The sequence below is a fragment of the Triticum dicoccoides genome, chromosome 1B (genome assembly GCF_002162155.2).
Source record: "Triticum dicoccoides isolate Atlit2015 ecotype Zavitan chromosome 1B, WEW_v2.0, whole genome shotgun sequence".
NCBI classification, from domain to species: domain Eukaryota; kingdom Viridiplantae; phylum Streptophyta; class Magnoliopsida; order Poales; family Poaceae; genus Triticum; species Triticum dicoccoides.
Window position 1 is genome coordinate 95,594,981 of NC_041381.1, and position 20,823 is coordinate 95,615,803.

Consider the following 20,823-nt stretch of genomic DNA (forward strand, 5'->3'; position numbering starts at 1 on the left):
AGCGACCAAGCATCGTCGCTGCGCCAATAATTGAACCGTGCTGTGAATGATGTGTCGCTGAAGCTCCACCAACCGCTGTCGTCGACCGGTGGTACGGCGAGTAGGGACTCCAGCAGTCCCGGTCAACCATAAAGTAAGTGTCAAGTACGGAGTGAAAAAGATTCCATCTTAGCCACTGGCGACAAATTTTGGTCTTCTAAATAGGAGTAGCTCGGTAGACGGTAGAGGCTCCAGATCGGAAAGCGCAAGAACACAAGAGCTAGCTACGAGCAGCGCAAGCCCGGGAAATCTTTACTAGCACTAGCTAAAGCTCAATAGAGCGCTGTGCCAAGAAGCAGCTAAAGATGTGCAGCCATGGCCATGCGGAGCCGGCGACGACGTGCGTGACGTGCCCGCCGCCGTCGCAGGGGCGGCTCATCACGGTGCTGAGCATCGACGGCGGCGGCATCCGCGGTCTCATCCCCTCCACCATCCTCGCCTGCCTCGAGTCCAAGCTCCAGTGTTAGACTCTGTATATACTGGGCCCTACTTGTAATTATGTTGTACATGTCTATATAATAAAAAGGTCACCCCACGTTGAAGGTGTGCCACAAACCCTAAAACCCTTGTTTAATATGGTATCCGACCTAACGATTTAATATCTTCCGCTATGCCTCCGCCACCAGCCACCGCCGCCGCCTCAAGCGCCGCCGGCACCGCGGTTTCCTCCCCCACCCTCCTGCCGCCGGCCCCCGTCCACATGGATCACTCGTTCCTCCCGCCGTCTCTCGCGCGTCTCCTCAACGTCGGGACTGCGCCCTACACGGCGGATGGCTCGCTCGGGCCCCTGCAGACTCAATCGGCGGGGTCTCTCTTCGCCGGCCCGGTGTCTTCCCTGTACGCCGGCGTCTCCTCTTCATCGCCTGCTGCTTCGGCCCGGTCCCAGCAACCGTCGCCGCCGCCGGCCGCCGTGCACTCCCTTGTGCCCGCGCCGCCGCCCCCTACCGCGTCGCACCAGATGTGTGCGATCGCGCCTGCTCCGGCTGCCGCCATCTACACTGCAGCCGGCCCTACTGTTGCCGATGCCGCCCATGCCAATCACGGCGGCTACCCACTGTACGCGGCGCCGTACGGCCAGTCGCCACACGCGCGTCCTTTCTACGGGGCGTATCCTGGCCAAGGCGCGTACCCGGCTCCGCCGCCCTATGGGGCGCCCTACCCGTACGGCCCCTCGCACTTGTACGCACCGGCTGCAGCGCCATCTGCACCAGTGATCTCCCCGACGTCATACGTGGATGCCGAAGCTGCTCTGGCCGCGATTTCCTCGCTGCCGTTTTTGTTCTCGCACCTCCTACCGGTGAAGCTTAAACCGGACAACTATCTATATTGGCGTGCTCAGGTGCTTCCTCTCCTTCACAGCCATTACTTGGAGGGGTTCGTCAACGGTACACTGCCGTGTCAACCGCCACATCATCCGATGTTCCGTGCGTGGATCGCTCAGGACCAAGCCATCCTCTCAGCTATCCAGTCTTCCCTTGGTGAGGGTGTGGCCGGGCTAGTCCTCTTTGCTCCGTCCTCTCATGAGGTGTGGGACATCCTGGAGTCGAGTTTCTCGTCTCAGTCTACTGCTCAATCCATGGCCATCCGTGCCAAGCTTGGTGAAACTCGCAAGGACAATGGTACGGTGACCACCTTCTACAACAAGATCAAGAAGTTGGCTGACACTCTTGCTTCCATTGGAGAGCCCCTTCGTGACAGCGAGTTCACATCCTTCATCCTAGCCGGCCTCGACAGCGACTACGACTCGCTTGCCGAGGTGATTAACGAACGTAAGGAGCCTCTTCGTCCTCAGGAACTCTACAACCGTCTCCTGTCAACGAAGCAACGGCTCAACGCGCGCCGCCCCGACGTCTCCACCGACTCCTCCGTCAACGCCGTGTACCGCGACAAAGGCGGTGGCCATGGCCCCTCTGCATCTTCCTCGGGAGGAGGGGGCAAGTCCGGTGGTGGTGGTGCGCCCTCGACACAACAGCAGCAGGCCCCGCGATCTGGCGCCCCGGTGGTTGTCATTGATGGCCGCGCCTATGCCTGCTGTACCACCTGTGGTGCGGCTCAGCCATGCCAGCTCTGTGGCCTGCCTCGCCATGTTGCCTCTCGCTGTCATCGCCGGTTCAAGACGGACTTCCTTGGCCTCGGCAATAATGGCAAGGGCAACGAGCGTCAAGTCAACATGGCGCAACAGGGTCACACCCCTTCTTATCATGTTGATCCTTCTTGGTACATGGATACTGGAGCAACCACGCACGTGACGAACGAGCTGGGCAAGCTAACTGTCCAGCAACCTTACCGCGGGCATGACAAGGTTCACATAGCTAACGGGGCAGGTATGCGCATTTCACATGTTGGTCAGGCATCACTTCTCACAAACACCTCTAGGACATTGCATCTTAGAAATGTTCTTCGTGTTCCCATAGTTGCACGTAATTTACTCTCTGTTCCTAAACTTACACATGATAATAATGTTTTCTGTGAGTTTCACCCGTTTCATCTCTTTGTTAAGGATCGTGCTACGAGGAACATTCTTCTTAGAGGTCGCTACCGTCATGGTCTATATGCTCTTGATGCTCCCACCGACGTTCCCGCTCCTGCTGCTGCATTCCAAGTCTTCAGTGGCGTTCGTGTGTCTCCATCACTATGGCACTCTCGTATTGGTCACCCAGCATCTCCCATTGTTCGCCATGTCCTCCATCGTCATGAGCTATCATCCGAGTCTAGTAATAAAGATGCCGCTGTCTGTGATGCTTGCCAGCAGGGCAAGAGTCATCAGTTACCTTTTTCTGTTTCTACACATATAGTCAAAACTCCTCTTGAGCTTGTGTTTTCAGATGTATGGGGTCCTGCCCAGCTGTTCGTTAGTGGGCACGAATATTATGTCAGTTTCATTGATGCTTATAGTCGCTTGAAAGATCGAGGATGTCGCCTAGAGGGGGGGTGAATAGGCGCTTTAAAATAATTACGGTTTAGGCTTGAACAAATGCGGAATAAAACTAGCGGTTAATTTGTCAAGCACAAAACCTACAACAACTAGGCTCACCTATGTGCACCAACAACTTATGCTAAGCAAGATAAGCAACTATGTGATAGCAAGATATATGACAAAGAACAATATGGCTATCACAAAGTAAAGTGCATAAGTAAAGGGGCTCGGGTAAGAGATAACCGAGGCACGCGGAGACCACGATGTATCCCGAAGTTCACACCCTTGCGGATGCTAATCTCCGTTTGAAGCCGTGTGGAGGCACAATGCTCCCCAAGAAGCCACTAGGGTCACCGTAATCTCCTCACGCCCTCGCACAATGCAAGATGTCGTGATTCCACTAAGGGACCCTTGAGGGCGGTCACCGAACCCGTACAAATGGCGACCCTTGGGGGCGGTCACCGAACCCGTACACTTTGGCAACCCTTGGGGGCGGTCACCGCTACCCGTCAAATTGCTCGGGGCGATCTCCACAACCTAATTGGAGACCCCGACGCTTGCCCAGAGCTTTACACCACAATGATTGAGCTCCGAACACCACCAACCGTTTAGGGCACCAAGGCACCCAAGAGGAACAAGCTCTAGGGTGCCCAAACACCCAAGAGTAATAAGCTTCTCAAACTTCACTTCCACGTATCACCGTGGAGAACTCAAACCGATGCACCGAATGCAATGGCAAGGGCACATGGAGTGCCCAAGTCCTTCTCTCCCAAATCCCACCAAAGCAACTAATGCTAGGGAGGAAAATGAGAGGAAGAACGAAAGAAGAACACGAAGAACTCCAAGATCTAGATCCAAGGGGTTCCCCTCACTCAGAGGAGAAAGTGATTGGTGCAAACATGGATCTAGATCTCCTCTCTCTTTTCCCTCAAGAACTAGCAAGAATCCATGGAGGGATTGAGAGTTAGCAAGCTCGAAGAAGGTCAACAATGGGGGAAGAACACGAGCTCAAAGGATTAGGTTCATTGGGGAAGAAGACCCCCTTTTATAGGACCTCCCGAATCCAACCGTTATGTGCTCAGGTCGTGCACAAGCGGTACTACCGCTTGGAGGAGCGGTACTACCGCTTAGCACGGTCAAAACAGCCCAAACGAGAGAGAAAACACGAGATTTTGGTCTGGGGCGGTACTACCGCTTAGGAGCCACGGTAGTACTGCTCTGGAGTGGTACTACCGCTCAGGAGCAGCGGTAGTACCGCTCTGGAGCGGTAGTAAAAAATTACATCCGCTCTAGTCGCGGTAGTACCGCTGCAGCCTTTACCAAAACAGCCACAACTTTTGCAAACGGACTCCGAATTCAACGAAACCAAGTTTGTTGGAAAGCTAACGACATGGGCTAACACAATATTGATAGAAATATCAATAATAAGCAAATGAGAAAAGTCCCATAAGAAAATGGTGAGAACCCTTCATCGGATAAGACCGGTAAAACCTCCAACACCGAAAACATCATAGAAGACGCATGCGAACTCCGTTTTCGATGAACTCAAGCTTGTCATCAAGATGACCATAAGCTCTAAGACTCACAAATATAACCAAACAAGAACCAAGAAACATGATGCAAGGATGCAATGGTTTGATCTCTCTACTAACGATACGATCAAGCTACCAACTTGAGAGCCCACCTTGATAGTACGGCAAACGATCCGATAACTCGTTCTCCCAACTACCACCACAAGACCGGTAAAATAGAAAACCTATCAAGGGAAAACCTTTGCCTTGAACATGGCCACTTGAGCTAGATGAAGGCGATCTTGACTCCCTCATGTTGGACCACCTTTCTTGATTGCGTTGGCTCGATGAAGACTAGATGATTGCTCCCCCATAGTTCACTATGGGTGAGCCACTCTTCGGCACATCTTCACAAGTCCATTGACACCAAATGGATGGCAAGATTCAAGCACTTGATCTCTTCGTGATGCTCCACTTGAACTTGCACACGGCAATCTTGATGACGATCACCACTTGATGTCATCCTTTCCATGGGTTGTATGATATCTTCCTCTTGACGCAAGCCCATGGATACATACCTAACCCCACATACAACTCTCACATAGACCATGGGTTAGTACATAAATAGTAATGGACAATGCTTACCATACCATGGGATCACTTGATCCCTCTCGATACATCTTCTACGCTTTGTGAGTTGATCAACTTGATTCACTCTTGACTTAGTCTTGATCAACCTTGAATCTTTGCAACTCTCTTCATTTGGATGATGTCTTGAAGGTAAACATGAATGATCACACAACCTTCTTCTTCAAGACATGCTTGCAATAAGCTCAACACTCGCATGACCAATCTTTGGATAATTCCTTAATAGCACCTTGGTCAACTCAAAAACTCCTTGAAACCAACACATGGACTTCAAGAAAAGCCTATGGACAAATCCTTCAAATACAACTCAAGACAACCATTAGTCCATAGAGATTGTCATCAATTACCAAAACCAAACATGGGGGCACCGCATGTTCTTTCAATCTCCCCCATTTTGGTAATTAATGACAATCACTTTCAAGAGAGTTTATATAAGGAATTATGCATCACCATGCAATGCAACAACTAATAGTGCATGCGAATGAGATGCAAATGCTAAGGAACAAAAACAAAGAAAGAAGAGATAACTCTCTAAACTTCTCCACAAAACTCTCTGAAACTTCTCCCCCATTGGCATCGATAGCCGAAATGGGCGAAAATCTAAGAAGGCCAATATAAATTGTGGTCCTCCATAAATTGTGTATTTCTCAACAAGAGAGTGGAATGCAATACACATACCCAACTGCCAATACTTGGAGGAAGACAAACTATATTGATGCCCAAAGATTGCAACAAAAAGATATGCCACAAAGACATAACAAAGAGAGACACAAGCAATCAGAAGATACCAATTGAAGCAAGCAATCAACGGATATCAATTGAACCAACTAGACCAATGATCCTACATGCCACAAGAATAAAGATATTATGAAAAGCGCAAAGGAGTGTTCTACAGGAACTAGAGAAGCTCCCCATGATTTGTGCACACATAAGAATTTTTGTATTTGAATACAAAGTGCACAAAATAGGATCATAGCTCCCCCAAAATCAATAGAAACTCACATCAAGTGCAAGTGAGCATATAGAAAACAAAGCCTAGCGCTTGCAACAAGCACATGGTTGAGCAACATGTAAAAGAGGCAACTTAAGAATATGCTCAACCAAAATAATGTGTGTGAGTCATGGTGAAGCACTTGAGAAGACTAAGATTAGGATGAGCATTAAGCATCAACATAGTCTTGAAAGAATGAGGCACACGGTGCAAGGCCTATCATTCCCACACACAACTGGCAAATGGGTTCACAAGCTTACTAATAAGCAAAAGAGAACCTATGCTTGTGACAACCCGTGGTGAAGATAGACGAGGGGAGGCTCATCAAGACGAGGGATACCAATTAAGATGGCAAAAAACTCGTAAAGATAAGCAAGAGGAAAATAATCTTCACCACACAAGAGTGCAACAAGATGCAACGATAGAGGACACGCACTCAAGGGAAAAGGTTTCACGGAGCCACCAAAGAAATAACATAAGAAAGACAAGGTGGACGTGAAAGAAAAGATATCAACTAGAGATGTAATTTCTCTCAAGTGTATAAGGTTCTATGTAGACGAAATCATGATGATATATATATCTACAAAGAAGGATGTACACCCGAAATAGTTACAACACGAAGGAACAAGATATCCATAAGGAAGTCATCAATATACCAATAAGATATTTGCTTGAAAGCATAGCATTTGGCTAGATATGGTCTTATTGTATATAAATGAAGTCCAAATACACATCCATCAAAGGCATCACAACTAGCAACAAGAGATCATCGTTGGGATGCTTTGAGAAAGGAAACAAGTATCACAAGATATGAAATGAATATCATGCCAAGATGCAACCTACACAAGGTTGAATGCAAGAGGAGAAAGCATGAATAGATACTTGTTACCGAGATATCATTGGAAGGATGTAATAGATACCAATTGAAGGTAGATAGTAGTTCATTGATCATCCTTGCTTGACTCCAGTATGCACATGGTGACAACACCTTCCTTGTGAGTGAGCCGAGCATCCAATGCATCTCCAAATGTTCCTAGAAGAACAACAAAAACTAAACGGTACCCAAACTCATCGGGACCAAATAGTTAGAAACACTAATACATAGGACAAACTCCACATAAATATGTGCATATAGATATGAAAATGAATTTCATGCACATCTCATCCAAATTGAGACTAGGTGGAGTTTCCCCTATATATCGAGTCAACGAAAGAAAGCATGCCAAATAGAATACATGAAGTAAATATGCATGCTCAAAACTTTCAAGAACCGATACCAAAAGACAAAGAAATGCCAAGTGAAATGGATACCAAATGGAGAAATCGTCACTTGGAAGATATCATTAAAGATACATCAAAGAATGAGATATCCATTAATACACACTAAATTAAAGATGTCAAACTCCCAAAGAGAGGATGGTTCCAAACAAATCAAGCTCCCAACAAAGTTTCATGATGGCACAAGGTACCAAAAGAAAACGGCTTGCCTTCCACCAACACATACTTGATAAGGATCACAAGAAGAGTGTTCTAAAGAAAATAGGATAGCTCCCCCACGAGTTGTGCATTATAAAGAATTTCCTTTTGAATACAAAATGCACAAGGTGGATCACCAATTTCACTATATCTAGAAAACACTAGACAAGAACAAGAAATTAACAAGATCCACAAGTGGTATGGAAGACAACGGGAGTTGACACAAACCTTGGCAAGAGAAAAGGAAAATAAAAACAAAAGCCAATGTAAAGATGATCAATTAAATTCTACCACACATAAGTGATTACCAATTGTCAAAAGACAAGAAGTATTTGGAAATAATTCCCGGTGGTAGATAGCAAGGATATCCGACATCATCTTCACTCCAAACAAAAAGCAAATTGCAACTTGTAGAGATAACATGCCACCTAGGAACAAGATAATTTACAATATCAATTATAGGTGATAATATCTCAAATGTACACATTTTCTAGGCTTGTAATATGCACATAGCATATTACTCCCCCATAATGTGATACCAATGAAGAAAACTTAACAAGAGGCAATAAGAGGATCCAACACGAGATAATCAATGGAATTTTTAGAATTTGAATTTCTCATGAGAGATATACCACCTAGCGACTAGATAATATTGAAATATCAATACTAGATGGTATTACTCATGTGCACACATTTATAGGATTGTGAGGTGCACAAAGCACACCACTCCCCCATAATGGATATTCCATTAATCTCTCACAAGAGCCAACTAAGAAATAAACAAGATGCACTAAGGCTCAACGAATGACACACAAGTACATGATGTGCAAACCAACATACACAAAGGCAATTTGGAGACACATCATATACAAACACATGCAAGGAACAAAACCAAAACATGCAAAGGGGCAAGTAACTTTCAATGTAAACAATTTAAGTACAAGTTACCGCAAGGAGGCACATTGGATATAAGATAGAAACTTGACAACCCAATTGACTTGGCTTGAGACAACAAGAAAGATGAAGTCCCCTTAATTCTTCATAATGTAGCCAAGTCTCCAATGACCTCCAACAACACCTATTGATCAAGTTTGGGCTTGTTGGTCCCAACCAAGTTGGGTCCTAAGAGGTTAGTCACAATAGGTTTGGCTACCCAGATGGTTCTTTGCTTGACACCACTTTGAGTACCAACAAACTTGGCAAACACATTGCCAACCTTATCCTTACCAAGAGAGTAGATATCATCAATAATAACTGGGTTGGATAAGTTACCACTAGTGCATGAAGAAGCGACGTGACCTTTCTCACGGCATAAGTAGCAACGTCTACTCTTCACTTTATTCTCACTTGATTTCTCAATTTGAGAAGCATTAACTTGAGTCTTCTTGGGAAGAGGCCTTTCTTCAACTTGATGTTGAGCATGAGATTGAACTTGTGCCCTCTTCCCTTGTCGCTTGACACTAATGACCTTCTTCTTCAATGGGCAAGATCTAACATGATGCCCTTCGACTTTGCACTTGAAGCAAACAATCTTGGCCGAATTCTTGACTTGTTCTTGGCCCTTCTTCTTGTTCAACTTGGACTTCTTCTTCTTGTTGGAGTTGAATCCAAGTCCACCTTTGTCATTGGGGGATTTTTGCACACTCAAGATATTGTTGAGTGTGGCCTTCCCTTCATGACACTTTTCCAAGTCTTTCTTCAAAGAAGTGACTTGGGCCTTGAGCTCTTTGATTTCCTCTACATGGTTAGTCTCAACACAAGTACTAGAGGAAGTATAAGCTTCATCGGTAGAGCAACAAGGCAAGGAAAGCAATTCATCACAAGATGTACCAACATTGTGAGTAGATGAATTACAAGGACTAGCACATGGCAATATACTATTTTGACTAGAAGTAGTGCTAGTATCCACATGAGGCTCACTAGATGTTACCTTAGCAATCATGGCCTCATGAGCTATCTTTAGCACACTATGGGATACTAGAAGATCATCATGAGAGCTTGAGAGCTTTTCATGACTTTCTTCCAATTTCCCATAATTGCAAGATAGCACCTCAAGTTGAGCCCGTAGCTCAACATTCTCCTTCAAAATGGATGCTTCACAAGTAATAGAATTAGTAGCACAAGCATCATCATTAACAACAAGAAGAGAAGGCAACTTGGCAAGATCTTTTAAATAAGAAGCTTCAAGTTGACCATGAGACTCGGTGAGTTTGATGAGCTCACCCTTGATGACCCTTGAGCCATTTTCGAGGTGCTCAAAATCCTCAAGGAGTCTAGCATGAGAAACTTCAAGCTTAGCATTTTTAGTTTCAAAAATATTGGCCACCTCAAGAGCTCTATCAGTAGATTCCTTCACTCTAGACAATTCTAGAGCAAAAGTCTCCTCAAGAGATTCCTTGGTGGTTTGTTCATGTTCAAGAGCTTGAGATAGCTCCGCGATCTCATTTGCGTAATCACGCCCATGAGCTTCCATTTTCTCAATGGTGACCTCATGCTCCTCGAGATGAGATTCCAGCTCCTCAATATATTTCTTGCCCTCAATGGCAATGGACATAATTTCCATGAAGTTGGAACGAGCAATTTTATTTTTATGAAGAACTTTAAAAATCATCTCCCCCTTAGTTTTTAAGGAGGCAACATTATCATTCTCTTCATCATTATCCTCATCATCATTAGCATCAACATCATCATCAAGAGACATATTGGGGTACAAAGTAGGAGATACCTTTTATGCCTTAGCCATAAGGCAAAAAGCAATAGATGATGATGTAGGATCCCTTGAGGCACCATTAAACACCACATCTTGTTCCATGGAGTGTTCGGTTTCCTCTACATTGTTAGCACAATAATTCGAGGAAACAGATGCATTTTTATCATGGCAACAAGACATAGCAAGCATATCATCATGCGATTTAGTCAAGCAATTTCTACATGATATGCAAGGACTATCAACACAAGCATGTGAAACATTTGGAGTGCTCGAAGTGTTAAAGCCCAAAGAAGGAGCATTGCAATAATATAGTGATGAAGGATCATCCATGGTAAGCATACTATCATCATAGCAATGACCAACACTACTCACCATATCATTTCCTTGTGGCAAACCACATGTAGGTGAAGTAGAAGAAGTTGAGAAGACTATACGACCGGAGGTGGAGGGAGAACAATCATCCCCACAAATATTGGACACACCATATTTATCTTGAAGCTTTGTCCATAACTCATGAGCATCCCGGAACGGCATGAGTTCAAATATAACTACATTGCTCAAAGCATCAAAAAGCACATTAGAAGCTTGAGCATTGAGATAAGAATTTTTCTCATCCTCTAAAGATAATCTCCGGGGATCCTTTGGAGGAGAAAAACCCATATCTACAATTCGCTCTAAATTTGGGTCCATGACCCTAAAGAGATTAAGCATGCAAATTACCCAAACATCAAAATTTGTGCCATCGAAACTAAGAGTGTCAGAGAATCCTAATCCTCTAGTCGACATCTTTACTCTCTAGGCGGTAAAGCCTAATAAAGAGAGATGAGGCTCTGATACCAATTGAAAGATCGAGGATGTCGCCTAGAGGGGGGTGAATAGGTGCTTTAAAATAATTACGGTTTAGGCTTGAACAAATGCGGAATAAAACTAGCGGTTAATTTGTCAAGCACAAAACCTACAACAACTAGGCTCACCTATGTGCACCAACAACTTATGCTAAGCAAGATAAGCAACTATGTGATAGCAAGATATATGACAAAGAACAATATGGCTATCACAAAGTAAAGTGCATAAGTAAAGGGGCTTGGGTAAGAGATAACCGAGGCATGCGGAGACGACGATGTATCCCGAAGTTCACACCCTTCCGGATGCTAATCTCCGTTTGGAGCGGTGTGGAGGCACAATGCTCCCCAAGAAGCCACTAGGGCCACCGTAATCTCCTCACGCCCTCGCACAATGCAAGATGTTGTGATTCCACTAAGGGACCCTTGAGGGCGGTCACCGAACCCGTACAAATGGAGACCCTTGGGGGCGGTCACCGAACCCGTACACTTTGGCAACCCTTGGGGGCGGTCACCGCTACCCGTCAAATTGTTCGGGGCGATTTCCACAACCTAATTGGAGACCCCGACGCTTGCCCAGAGCTTTACACCATAATGATTGAGCTCCGAACACCACCAACCGTTTAGGGCACCAAGGCACCCAAGAGGAACAAGCTCTAGGGTGCCCAAACACCCAAGAGTAATAAGCTTCTCAAACTTCACTTCCACGTATCACCGTGGAGAACTCAAACCGATGCACCGAATGCAATGGCAAGGGCACACGGAGTGCCCAAGTCCTTCTCTCCCAAATCCCACCAAAGCAACTAATGCTAGGGAGGAAAATGAGAGGAAGAACGAAAGAAGAACACGAAGAACTCCAAGATCTAGATCCAAGGGGTTCCCCTCACTTAGAGGAGAAAGTGATTAGTGCAAACGTGGATCTAGATCTCCTCTCTCTTTTCCCTCAAGAACTAGCAAGAATCCATGGAGGGATTGAGAGTTAGCAAGCTCGAAGAAGGTCAACAATGGAGGAAGAACACGAGCTCAAAGGATTAGGTTCATTGGGGAAGAAGACCCCCTTTTATAGGACCTCCCGAATCCAACCGTTATGTGCTCAGGTCGTGCACAAGCGGTACTACCGTTTGGAGGAGCGGTACTACCGCTTAGCACGGTCAAAACAGCCCAAACGAGAGAGAAAACACGAGATTTTGGTCCGGGGAGGTACTACCGCTTAGGAGCCACGGTAGTACTGCCCTGGAGTGGTACTACCGCTCAGGAGCGGTAGCAAAAAATTACATCCGCTCTAGTCGCGGTAGTACCACTGCAGCCTTTACCAAAACAGCCACAACTTTTGCAAACGGACTCCGAATTCAACGAAACCAAGTTTGTTGGAAAGCTAACGACATGCGCTAACACAATATTGATAGAAATATCAAGAGTAAGCAAATGAGAAAAGTCCCATAAGAAAATGGTGAGAACCCTTCATCAGATAAGACCGGTAAAACCTCCAACACCGAAAACATCATAGAAGACGTATGCGAACTCCGTTTTCGATGAACTCAAGCTTGTCATCAAGATGACCATAAGCTCTAAGACTCACAAAGATAACCAAATAAGAACCAAGAAACATGATGCAAGGATGCAATGGTTTGATCTCTCTACTAACGATACGATCAAGCTACCAACTTGAGAGCCCCCCTTGATAGTACGACAAACGATCCTATAACTCGTTCTCTCAACTACCACCACAAGACCGGTAAAATAGAAAACCTATCAAGGGAAAACCTTTGCCTTGAACATGGTCCACTTGAGCTAGATGAAGACGATCTTGACTCCCTCAAGTTGGACCACCTTTCTTGATTGCGTTGGCTCGATGAAGACTAGATGATTGCTCCCCCATAGTTCACTATGGGTGAGCCACTCTTCGGCACATATTCACAAGTCCATTGACACCACAATGGATGACAAGATTCAAGCACTTGATCTCTTCGTGATGCTCCACTTGAACTTGCACACGGCAATCTTGATGACGATCACCACTTGATGTCATCCTTTCCATGGGTTGTATGATATCTTCCTCTTGACGCAAGCCCATGGATACGTACCTAACCCCACATACAACTCTCACATAGACCATGGGTTAGTACATAAAGAGTAATGGACAATGCTTACCATACCATGGGATCACTTGATCCCTCTCGATACATCTTCTACGCTTTGTGAGTTGATCAACTTGATTCACTCTTGACTTAGTCTTGATTAACCTTGAATCTTTGCAGCTCTCTTCATTTGGATGATGTCTTGAAGGTAAACATGAATGATCACACAACCTTCTTCTTCAAGACATGCTTGCAATAAGCTCAACACTCGCATGACCAATCTTTGGATAATTCCTTAATAGCACCTTGGTCAACTCAAAAACTCCTTGAAACCAACACATGGACTTCAAGAAAAGCCTATGGACAAATCCTTCAAATACAACTCAAGACAACCATTAGTCCATAGAGATTGTCATCAATTAGCAAAACCAAACATGGGGGCACCGCATGTTCTTTCATTACCTGGATTTATCTTCTTAAGCATAAGTCTGATGTGTTTAATGTGTTTTTACAATTCCTAGCACATGTTGAGAGACTCCTAGATCATAAAATCATTCATGTACAGTCAGACTGGGGGGGTGAATACCGCAACCTCAGTACCTTCTTTGAAAAACTAGGAATTGCTCATCGTGTTTCCTGCCCACATACACATCAGCAGAATGGTTCAGCTGAACGTAAGCACCGTCATATTGTTGAAACTGGGTTAACCTTGCTTGCTCACGCATCTGTCCCGTTTCGTTTTTGGAGCGATGCCTTTACTACAGCCTGTTTTCTTATAAATAGGCTTCCTTCGCGGCTCCTTCATATGAAAAATCCACTTGAACTCTTGCTTGGTCAGACTCCTGATTACACGTTTCTTAAAGTGTTCGGTTGTACGTGTTGGCCGCATCTCCGTCCGTATAATAATCGCAAGCTTGAGTTTCGGTCAAAGAAGTGTGTCTTCCTGGGGTATAGTTCTGTTCACAAAGGGTATAAGTGCCTTCATGTCACATCTAATCGTGTGTATATCTCCCGAGATGTTGTTTTTGATGAGCATGTTTTTCCCTTTGCTGCTCTTCCCTCATCTGACACAAGCTCCACACCGCCAGTGCACCCATCCACTATATTGCCTGATCAATTTGTAGATGCTGCACATTCGCCCTCTTTGTTGTCTAACCATGGTGCAGGTATTGGGAGATGTGCGCGGCTTCAGCTCCTGGATGAGGTTGACGCTCCGGCTCCCTCGTCCCCGACGGCCACGTCATCACCGCCCGCTCACGTCGATCGGCTGGCGTCGTGCATGTCCCATGCAACAAGCCCGCCCGTGCCCATGACCGCGGTTGCTGCACCGCGCGTCACCACTCCGGCCCAGTCGCCGCCTCTGCTGACTGGTGCGTCGGCCCAGCGGGCCGTCTCGTCTGCGTCGGCGTCCTCGCCATCGACGCCTGGGCCGTCACCTGCATCGACGCATGGGCCATCCCCGCCTGGGAGCCCCCCGCCATCGACGCCTGGGAGTCCCGCGTCATCATCGTCGCCTGTGCGACACTTGTCCTGCTCGCCTGTATCGGCGTTGCCCTCGAGTGGGTCGGCGTCTCCTGTTGTGTCTTCGTCGTCACCGCCACCGACTGCGTCAGCCTCTGCCATGACGGATGCTGCGTCCCCTTCATCATCCTCACCGTCGGTTCCGGCACCCGCTCCGTCCCCGGTGCTGCGTCCTCACACACGCAGCAAAAGTGGAGTGTTTCGTCCTAAGGAACGCAAGGATGGCACGGTGGCCTGGCTTGCGACTTGCATGGCGCAGGCCCAATCCGATCCTACTGCTGAGCCTCGGCATTTTCAGGCTGCCCTGAGTATCCCACACTGGCGTACTGCGATGGAACAAGAATACCACGCTCTTCTTAAGAATGAAACGTGGCGACTGGTTCCTCCCAAGGCTGGTGTCAACATCATTGATTCAAAGTGGGTTTTCAAGGTAAAGAAACATGCTGATGGTTCCATCGAGAGATACAAGGCTCGACTGGTTGCTAAAGGATTCAAGCAATGCCATGGCCTTGATTATGAGGACACCTTCAGTCCAGTGGTCAAACCGACCATAATTCGGCTTCTGCTCTCACTGGCAATTACCCGTGGATGGTCTCTTTGTCATCTTGATGTTCAGAATGCTTTCCTTCATGGTGTTCTTGAGGAGGAGGTTTACATGTGTCAGCCTCCAGGTTTTGTTGATCCAGCTCGTCCACAGCATCTATGTCGTCTTGTTAAGGCACTCTATGGTCCGAAGCAGGCTCCGCGTGCTTGGCATGCGCGTCTTGGCACCACTCTTCGGGCTCATGGATTTGTTCCCTCACTGGCCGATACCTCGTTATTTCTTCTTCAGCGACCTACAGTTACTATGTACCTAGTGGTCTATGTTGACGGTATCATCTTGGTCAGTTCCTCGGACTATGCTGCGGATTGCCTGGTTTCTTCTTTGAGTGCTGACTTTGCTGTTAAGGATCTTGGGCAGCTTCACTATTTCCTTGGCCTTGAAGTTTTGTCCTCTGGTATGCTCCAGTGCAAGCCAGCTACTACACCTATGTCCTCCACTGACAGACTGTCTGCTCATGATGGTTCTCTCCTTCCTGCTGATGAGGCTACTGAGTATCGCATCATTGTTGGTGGCTTGCAGTACTTGACTATCACACGTCCTGATATATCCTATGCTGTCAACCGGGTCTGCCAGTTTCTTCATGCTCCTCAAGACTCTCACTGGGCTGCAGTTAAGCGCATCTTGCGTTACATCCGTTCCACTTCTTCTTATGGCTTGCATCTGCAACCGGCCCCCTCTGGTGAGCTCTCTGCGTTCTCTGATGCAGACTGGGCTGGGAGTCCGGACGACAGACGATCAACGGGGGGATATGCAGTGTTCCTTGGTTCGAACTTGATCGCCTGGAGTGCTCGTAAACAGGCAACGGTGTCTCGCAGTAGCACTGAAGCTGAGTACAAAGCAGTTGCAAATGCCACAGCAAAGCTTATTTGGATACAGTTCTTGCTCGGAGAGTTGAAGATTTCTCACAAGCAGCCGCCGGTACTTTGGTGTGATAACATTGGTGCGACGTACTTGTCTTCAAATCCAGTCTTTCATGCTCGCACCAAACACATCGAAGTTGATTACCACTTTGTCAGGGAACATGTTGCCCAGAAACTGCTTCTTATCAAGTTCATCTCCTTGAAAGATCAACTTGCTGACATCTTCACGAAACCATTGCCTCTTCCTCGGTTTGAAGGGTGTAGGCGCAATCTCAACCTAGTGAATTCGTCTGAGCATGGTTAAGATTGAGGGAGGGTGTTAGACTCTATATATACTGGGCCCCACTTGTAATTATGTTGTACATGTCTATATAATGAAAAGGTCACCCCACGTTGGAGGTGTGCCACAAACCCTAAAACCCTTGTTTAATATCTAGGTATAGTACGCCCTCCCGGCCTCTGCACCTCCATCTTCCTCTCATCCTATATTGTTTGGTTGATTGATTGATGGTGATGTGTGCTGTGTTTGACTTGACAGGAGCTGGACGGGCTGGACGCGCGCATCGCTGACTACTTCGACGTGATCGCCGGGATGAGCACGGGCGCGCTGGTCACGTCCATGCTGGCGGCGCCGGGCGAGAACAAGCGGCCGCTCTTCGAGGCCAAGGAAATCAACAAGTTCTACCTCGACAACGGGCCCAAGATCTTCCCGCAGAAAAGGTACGCACGCACGCACGTATTCCTTCTCTTCTACTTCCGGCGGAAATCTGTCGGTGGCGGCACGCACGCACTTGTGCCTTCTCTTCTACTTCCTCCGTCTCAAAATGTAAGACGTTTTTTCATACTCTGGTTCCGGCAGACTTTCGGCGGCGATGTTGAGGGCTAAATGAGTCTTAAATATAGTTGAGGAAGCTAATATCTTGTACTCCTTAATTTGGTCAAAATAGCGTTAGATGTTACTTATGTGTTTATGTAAAGATATAAATTTGGTTCGAGGGGCCATGACCCATTTGATCCTCACTAAGCTCCGCCACTACTTCACTTACAGCTGGGGATTCCTGACCCCGATGGCAAATATGTTTGGCGCGGTGATGGGTCCCAAGTACGACGGTAAGTTCCTACACGACAAGATCAACAACCTCACCAACGACGTCACGGTCGCCGACACGGTCACCAACATCATCGTCCCGACGTTCGACGTTAAGTACCTGCAGCCGATCATCTTCAACACGTACGAGGTCAAGGTGGACCCACTCAAGAACGCGCACCTCTCCGACATCTGCATCAGCACGTCCGGCGCACCCACCTACTTCCCGGCACATTATTTCACGACCCATGACCCGTCTGGCAAGCTGCCAGACCGTGAGTACCACCTCATCGACGGCGGCGTGGCCGCCAACAACCCCACCATGGCTGCCATGTCCATGATCACCAAGGAGGTGCTGCGCCGCAACCCCGACTTCACGTAAGGCAAGCCCGCCGAGTACGGCAACTACCTCATCATCTCCATCGGCACCGGGTCCGCCAAGATGGCGGAGAAGTACACCGTGCCCGATTGCGCCAAGTGGGGCGTCCTCCGCTGGCTCTATGACGGCGGCTTCACCCCACTCATCGACATCTTCTCTCATGCGAGCGCCGACATGGTCGACATCCACGCCGCCGTGCTGTTTCAGGCCCTGCGCATTGAGAAGAACTACCTACGCATCCAGGACGACTCGCTCACAGGGCACACGTCCTCGGTGGACATCGCCACCAAAGAGAACATGGAGGCCCTTATCGGGATCGGTAAGAATCTTCTCAAGAGGAATGTGTCCCGGGTGAACATTGACACAGGGATGTATGAGTCCGTCGATGGCAAGGGAACCAACGAAGAGGCGCTCGCGCGCTTCGCCAGGAAGCTATCCGAGGAGCGCAAGCTGCGCCAAACCAACCTCAACTCCAAATAGAGAAGAGGACGATTTGAGCGAAAGAGAAGAGAGACGAAGAAGCACTAGCTAGCTGCTATGCTTAAGGATGCAAACGGCCGATAATCTTTGTTTTTTTAACCGTGCATGTTTTAATTATGGCCAACGCTAGGCGCCGGTCGACCGGCCCAATTTCGGCCGGTCGCCGCGCATGCGTTGGATCAAAACTTCCTGCGCCTTCTGATGCAACCTGTAACCGTCAGCTCTAACGATCTCGCCCTAAAATAGTCAACACGAGGAGGATAGAACACTGGGGGAAGTCGCGTGCGCACATGCCGGACTCCGCGCTCGCAGGCCGCCTCCGCTAGTTCTCGGCTTCCAGCTCTTGCCGGCCACCCGCGCTCGCTGGCCTCTCGTGGCGCCGCGCTCGCCGGCGGCCGCTCGTGCTTGCTGATCGGCAGCTTCTCATCGGCCGGTCGTAGCTTCTTAGCCGACTCGTTGCAGCACCACCGTGTATCCTCTGCCTCTCACCGGCGTCACCTCTGGCACCATCGTCAGTGCACCGTGCCGGTTGAAGCTTTCTCAGACGCCGGTTGCAGCTTTTTTGTGTCGTTCGTAGCTTATGCCGCCTCTGGTTGAAGCTTTTTTTGTCACCAGTTGAAGCTTTTCCATCAATGGTTGTAGCTTCCTCAAACACCCGTTGCAGCTTCTATGGTGCCGACCCTAGCTTCCGTCTTCCCTCCGGTTGAAGCTTTTTCTCACTGGTTGTGGCTTTCTCAGGTGCCGGTTGCAGCAACCTTGACTAGCCGTCGTACCGACAACACCTCGTTCCAGTGGTCATTGTCTGGCTAATGCTGGTTGTAGCACAGTCTTCGGGTGCACCGTTGTAGCATCCCGAGGTAACACCGCCATGGCTCGCATGGCCATGGCCCAATTCCGGCGCCTCTCCTAGCAGCACGCTCGCCGTGCGCTTCCCGGGGTGACCAGGACGAACTCACGGCGTCTCTGGGAAGTTCGTCTGTGCCGCCGTGGCTGAAGTGGGAAGGAGAGATGGTGAGGCGGCTCGCCGACCATGACGTGGAAGATGGTGGAGAAAGCTCAGCCATGGAGAAGACAAGGAAGAGACCGTGTTCGGCGCGACAGTGAGGGAGAGAAAGAAAGAGAGAGAACGAATGGAGAAGATGATGTAGAGAAGAGGATAAGGTTTGAGCGCTGGAGCGGTGGGTGAGCCGGAAAAAACGCGTACACAGAGGGGCGTGTGGGCCTGAGGATGGTACATAGGGGAGCATCTGAACATCTCAATCATTCATTGTCTCCAACGTATGGTCAGACAATACACTGGCTCAGCATATTGATGCCAACAGCAGAGACTTGGTGGAGCATTTGCGACAGAACAATGTGAACGTGGCAAAAGTACACAACATCATTGGGAGTTTTTTTGGCTCAATGGAAAAGGTACCTTTCACAAAAAGAGCCCTAAAGAATTTGTGTGGTAAAATCAGCAGAGAGCAGGCAGAGGATGATGTTAGGAAAACTATGGAGGTTTTCGCAGATCCGGGTTCAAGAGATTCGCATTTCACTTACCGAGTCCAGGCAGGCAAAGATGGTCGGATAACCACTCTTATGTGGGCAAATGGGAGCAGCAGGTTGCAGTACATATTCTTCGGAGACATTGGTTGACAAATATAATTTAAAGATGCATGACTACATGACCCAACTTTATGAAATAAGACACAAGTGGGAACAGACCCAATGGACTGTTGGCGCCAAAGAAGCGGAAAGAAATAGGGCGACCAACAGCTAGCAGATAGAAGGCTCCGTACGAGGAGCTGAGCAAACGAACGCGGTTCTACACCATATGTCGCGGGCAGGGGCACAAGAGGACAACATGTCCGGACCGAGGTGATACCCCGAAACATGTTCACAAACCGGCAAGGTGCAAAAATTGTGGAATTGAAGGTCATGGGCAAAACAACTGCCACAAAGTGGGTGATCTGCGGTTGACTGGCATGTGAACAATGGCTGGAACCTATCGATTGAGACTGTAAAATTGTAGAACTGAAATCTGTAGAACTTAGGTAGTTCCGTCAGTAGAAGTGCTTCTTGTTTCATGGTTGCTGAGTGTATGGATGGCAAAATAAATAAATAAATAAATAAACAAATGGAACGGCCGAACAAAAATAATGTATGTTTAAACTAGTCTCGATGTTGGAGTACGAGTGCTCGCACCAAGTAATTGTTGATTTCTGAAGTTTTTTACAATGTGGTGATGCATTCTGAAACTGTGAGCAGTATGATCGTGTCTGTACTTCTGATTTTTTTTTACAGTTTGTCCATGCATTCTGGAATTTCCATGACGGGAACGTGCCTTCATTACTGAATTTTTGTGAACACATGTCATGCCTTCTGAATTTGTTTCAGAGATGTACGATTGCATTCTGAATCTTTGTAAAAAGTAAAAACATGTCATGCATCCTGAATTTTTGTGAACACATGTCAAGCTGGAGTACATGTTTACGGCTTGGTGTGCAAACTTTGCCTCTGTTTGCTTCAAAATTTAAATTTGAGCAGAGTTGGATCGGTTTGGCATCTCTGAGCAGCAGCGAGAGTGATTGGCAGGCACACATCGCCGGCGTCGGGTGATTATTCTGCATCTGCAACGGGGCACTGTGAGCGTCGCCGAGCACAGCAGTGACCTGGTCAGCTGCCTGCTGCGACCGAA

General features: G+C 47.6%; 1 pseudogene; it reads left to right on the forward strand.

Annotated features, from left to right (window-relative positions):
- Nucleotides 1–235: 235 nt before the first annotated feature.
- Nucleotides 236–18,242, forward strand: LOC119301826 (annotated as a pseudogene).
- Nucleotides 18,243–20,823: the final 2,581 nt, after the last annotated feature.